This window comes from Bubalus kerabau, chromosome 2, assembly GCF_029407905.1.
Source record: "Bubalus kerabau isolate K-KA32 ecotype Philippines breed swamp buffalo chromosome 2, PCC_UOA_SB_1v2, whole genome shotgun sequence".
Taxonomy (NCBI): Eukaryota; Metazoa; Chordata; class Mammalia; order Artiodactyla; family Bovidae; genus Bubalus; species Bubalus kerabau.
Genome location: NC_073625.1, coordinates 39,055,093 through 39,060,585, shown reverse-complemented (window position 1 = coordinate 39,060,585; position 5,493 = coordinate 39,055,093). Strand labels below are relative to the sequence as shown.

General features: G+C 40.5%; 1 long non-coding RNA gene across 1 annotated transcript; it reads left to right on the top strand.

The window, feature by feature from the left end:
• The first annotated feature begins 1,083 nt into the window (after positions 1-1,083).
• On the top strand, positions 1,084-5,110 carry LOC129644680 (uncharacterized). Its single transcript, XR_008710925.1, has 3 exons — positions 1,084-3,443; positions 4,450-4,509; positions 4,628-5,110. It is a non-coding gene; the product is annotated as an uncharacterized LOC129644680 (long non-coding RNA).
• Positions 5,111-5,493: the final 383 nt, after the last annotated feature.

Here is a 5,493-nt window from a genome sequence, read left to right as displayed (position 1 = left end):
AAAGAAGCTCAGAGTTGCTGTTTGATTTCTTTGAGCCCCTATAAACAAAGGACACAGGTTTACACTCTGGGAAAGTGGGCAGAGACTCAGCCCCATTCTCTGAGTTCCCTCTTTCTCCACAGCTCTTTGTACACAACTCAACTCCACTCATTCCAATGTCCCTCTATCCCCATGTACCCCATTCAGGCCCTGGGGGTGACACAGCTCTGATCTTCAGCTCCACTGGTCAGGTTTCCCAGAATATTGACCCTGCTCATGCAAGGTCCTGGGGGAGTCTCAGAGACATCTGGTCTTACATTATTTGAGCCCTTCAACCTATGTCTGCAGAGAGAAACCACCCAGGGCTCAAGAAACAGACATCTCTTCCCTCCTAGACCTCAGAAATCTCTTTGTTACTTTGCCCCCAAACCTCTGAATTGAGCCAAGTGGATGAAAACTTCCTTCCATGATCATACTGTCTGTCTTACTTAGCTGATTACTGAATTATGCACCCAGCATTCTCACTAAACAGGAACCCAGCCTTGTTACTACCACATAAGCTCATGGAATAAAGCTGCAGGAATATAAAATGCCCCAAACTATCAGCCTTAACACAAGTCAGTTTTGAAAATAACTAGTGCAATGTCTGTTTCCAAAGAAAGAAAGAAATACTGTCACAAAGCAGATGTCCCCACTTGTCTGCAGGACTTGGAAAGTTATCCTTTGATACATACCTACATTGAACTGAAATTTCCAGGGAGTCTTCCCAGATATCCACTGGGATCAGGTGTGTTCCTATTGTTCCTATCAAGATTCTCCTAGTTTGTTTTCAGGCACAGATGAAACAAGCTGATACATGACTTTAATTGGCCAGGAGAAATCTTAACAAGGTCACAGGACCACAGAGGCAGTAAAAAAGGCAGCTAAGAAAGGGAATTCTCCCCACTGACCTTCAGCCACCTCCGAGGCTGTATCTCCTCCAGTGGAGGGTGTCCAGGACCTACCATTCTGAGCGTCTACTGACAGATGGGAGGTACCCAGCTGGATTTCAGGTTGTTTTTTTTTTTTTTAAATTTGTTTTGGTGTTCAGTGTATTCCCCAGAGAACCTGGACATAGACAAAATATGCATAGATGTGGCTTTATGCACTGAGGCATGGATAATTTAAAATTTTAAACTAATTATTTTTCTAGGGTATGATTGGGTTACAATATTACATGTTTTACTTGCGTAGGATTATATTTCAGTTTTAGTATGCTATAAAACTGATCAACACCAAGAAAGTAGAGGTTTTACTTTTACCATCCTGTTGACCTATTTCGGGGCTTCCCTGGTGACTCAGATGGTAAAAAATCCACCTGCAATGCAGAAGACCTAGGTTTGATCCCTGGGTAGGGAATATCCCCTGGAGGAGGGCATGGCACACCACTGTATCCTTGCCTGGAGAATCCCATGGACAGAGGAGCCATCAGCCATCCCTCTGCTGCTACTGTCTGCTATCAACTGCTCTGTTCTGTGAATATATGGATTTGTTTTTGTGCCATTGACTGTCTTTAATATTTTTTACTGTATGTGTTCTTTTTCTTTGTTTTTAGTGTTCCATATATGTGGATTCACAAGGTATTTCTCTTCTAGATGTGTCTACAAGACATGAAAGGGTCAAAAGTTGATAAATAACCTTGATTGGGTTAAGAAAAACCTCATTAAGGTCATGCGACCTCAGAGCAGAATCAAAGGCAGTAGGAAAGTGAAATTTCCCACTGGTCCTCCTCAACCACTTTCAAATGGACTCAAGAGTGTCCAGCATCTGCCATTCTGAACATCTACTGATCAACAGGGGTTACGGTTAGGGACCAACCCAGCTGGGGTGCAGCAGAGTAGAGGATTTAAGGTTGTTTTATGTAAATTTGGAGTTCACTTACTTGTCCATTTTGACATTATTTGATACACCTGCTTAGTGCTGTTGACTTGAATAAACTTACTATTATATGAAAAAGAAATTTGGCATTCAGCCTGTCCATCAGAGAAATGGGACAGTAAACCAGATATTATTACGTATTGATGTGGTTTAAGTGATGGGCCACAGATACTTTAAATTTTAATTTAATTATTCTTTTCTAGGTTATCACTGGTCACAATATTAGACAAGTTTCATGTGTGTAACAATATATTTCAGCTCCAGCATATCATAAAATTGCTTAGCACCAAAAATTTTTTTTTGTTGTTGTTACCATTCTGTGGACCTATTTTACTCATTGGCTGTCCACTTGCTGCTACCCTCTGACATCAACTGCTCTGTTCTCTGAGAATATGTGTTTGTTTTTGTATCATTTGTTTTCCTCATTTTTTTTTTTTTACTTATTTGCTTTTTAAATATATGTTTAGTGTTCCACATATAAATGAATTTGTAAGCTATTTCTCTTCTAAATGTGTCTTCAAGATGTTGATAGATACAGGGTGATTGTTGTTGTTCAGTCACTAAGATGTGTGACTCTTTTCAACCTCCTAGATTATAGCTTACCTAACCTTGATTGGTTAAGAAAACCTCATCAAGGTCATGTGACCTTAGGATAGTATAAAGTCAGCATGAAAGGGAAATTTCCCCACTGACTCTACTCAGCCACCCTGGAAAGTGCATCTCCTCAGCTGGAGTGTCCAGCACTCATGATTTTGAGCATGTGCTAACAGACTAGAGGCTCACAGCTGACTAGAGGTTCACAGCTGTGTGGTTTAAATTTGGTGTTCGGCTAGTCCCTCAGGGAAATACAACAAGAGTAAAATTATATACTGATGTGGCTTTAGACAGTTGGGAACTGATTCTTTAATTTCTTTCAACTTAATTTAAAAATTTTTTAAACTTAGGTATCATTCCATTATAGTATTATTGAGTTTATAGATGCACAGCCATACATTTCAGCTTCTGTGAAGCACACATGTCCTCAGCACCAAACATGCAGTTTTCCTCTGTTACTATTTGCTGCCCCATTTTGTCTGAGGCTTCTCCTCTGATTTCCACTACTCAGGTCTGTGTATCTTTGTACTTGTTATCCTGTCAACTTTTTTCTTCCTTAAAATTCTTTTTGCTTGTTTTCTTTTTTTTTTGTGTTTCACACAAGAGTGAAATTGTGAATTATTTCTTTCTCTTAACATGTCTTCAGATGTGGTTAGACCAAAGGGAATAGACGATGTCACTTGGCTAAGAAACTTTCAACAAGGTCATGCGACCTTGGAGCAGCCTCAGGTCAGCTAGGAAAGGGACATTCCTCCTTCACTGGTCCTCAGCCACCTTCAAAGCTGCATCTCCTCCAGTAGAGGCATTCCTCCCCCACCTCTCTGATCATCTCCTACAGAGAGGAGGAGCACAACTGGATTTTAGGATAGTTTGCTTTCAATTTGGTGTTCAGCATATTGCTCAGAAAAAGACGTCCATAGTAAAGATACATAGTGATTTTGCCTGACAATAGGGTAAGGTGTCTTTATAATTTAAGTTTATAAATTGAGTTAACATTGTGTGTTAAGGTTAGATGTGCTTCACACATCAACTTTAGTAAACCTTACATGCTCACCACCCAAATTTTCCTCTCACTGTCACTACACATTTGATGACTTTACCATCATGCCTTTACCTCTGAAACCTCCTCACTGGTATTCACTACTCTGTTGTGTATATCTGTGTGTTTCTTTTTGTCATCTGGTTTGTTTCTTTCTTATTTGTTCTTACTGTTCTACCCAGGAGTGAAGTCCTTTGGTGTTTGCCTTCAGCCTCTGACTTAGTTCATTAGCATCATAACAAGGTCTATCCATGTTCTGGAAAAGAACTTTTCTTAAAGGCTGATTAGATTTCCGTTGAATATGCACACAATTTTTTTTTTCCTTACCCCCTTTTCCCTTGATTGGGAACTATGAAAAAGAGCATATTACTTTTGTTTTCTTCTAGGAGTTTTACATTCTTAGGTGTTATCTTCAAATCTTTAATCAACTCTGGGTTCAGTTTTAGGTATGGTGCCAAATAAGGATCTAGATTTAGACTGTGATGCTGGGAAAGATTAAAGGCAAAAGGAGAAGGGTGCATCAAAGGATGAAATGGTTATATTGAATCACCAACTCAATGGACATGACCTTGAGCAAACTCTGGGAGATGGTGGAGGACAGGGAAGCCTGGCATGCTGCAGTCCATCAGATCGCAAAGACTCAGACTCAACTTAGTGAATGAACACACAAATACAATGATCTAGATCACTTAATCTCAGTAAATTTAAGAACAGAGGCTGATAAAATACATCCTTCTGAATACTAATATTATGTGAAGATTCAAATTCTAAGGAATTTAGCATCTTAACATTCTGATTGATGTGGGATACTGGATAAGCAGTTATGAAAACTCAATGCTATTGTCTGTAGGCACTGAAAGCTTAAAAAATTATTTGTTCATTGTTCATTGAAAAATATATTTCACATTATTATTAACTAGGTAAAAATGAGACACTGAGGATGAAAGATTCAGAAAACAGGAGAGAAGACAATAATTTGGGTAAGTGAATTTGAGTCTGAAAATTGATTTCCCTGATGTCAGTTGGGAGGGTACAGTTTTTTTAAATTAGCAAATTAAAAAATATTTTTGATTTTCAAATGCCTATGGAATTCTAAAGGAGATAAGTCCTGGCTGTTCTTTAGAAGGAATAATGCTAAAGCTGAAACTCCAGTACTTTGGGCACCTCATGCGAAGAGTTGACTCATTGGAAAAGACCCTGATGCTGGAAGGGATTGGGGTCAGGAGGAGAAGGGGACTGGTCCTCAGCCACCAACAAAGCTGCATCTCCCTCAATGAGGGCATTCCTTCCCCACCTCTCTGACCATCTCCTACAGAGAGGAGGAGCACAGCTGGATTTTAGGATGGTTTGCTTTTTAAAGCTGGTGTTCAGCATATCGCTCAGAACAAAAGTCCATATAAACTTATGTAGTGGTTTGGCCTGGCAATAGGGTAAGGTGTCTTGAACTTTATAATTTTACTTTTTAAATTGAGTAAACGTTGATGTGAATATTAGATGTTTCATTTGTCTTTTTTTTTTGCAATTACAAAGCTAATTTTAAAGATTTGGGGTGAACTCCACAGGAATAAAAAAGACTGGGAAAGGATAACCCCCTCACCCTCTGGGAGTGGCTGAAAGGGAGAGAGGCTACCTGAGGGGAAGGAAGCACAAAAGGGACCCGCTGCAGACTCAGGGCAAAGGGAACACCATCGGTCGTGGGGCCCAGGAGCCCTGCGACAGGAAACACCAGCGTGGGGGCACTGGCTTCAGGCACACAGTCCAAGGGCAAGAGGGTTGCACAGGAAGCCACAAAGCTACTTGGCTTCCCCCTTCCCTTTTGCCTTTTTAGCTTCTGCTGCATGATCTGCATGTCCCTCTGCTTGGGGAACAATCGCCCCAGCAGCTCAGTACATTCCCTTAACCGAGCTGCTCTGCCTTTTCTTATTCTTCTGGCGGGAAAGCTCCTGCTGGTTACCTCGCGTCAC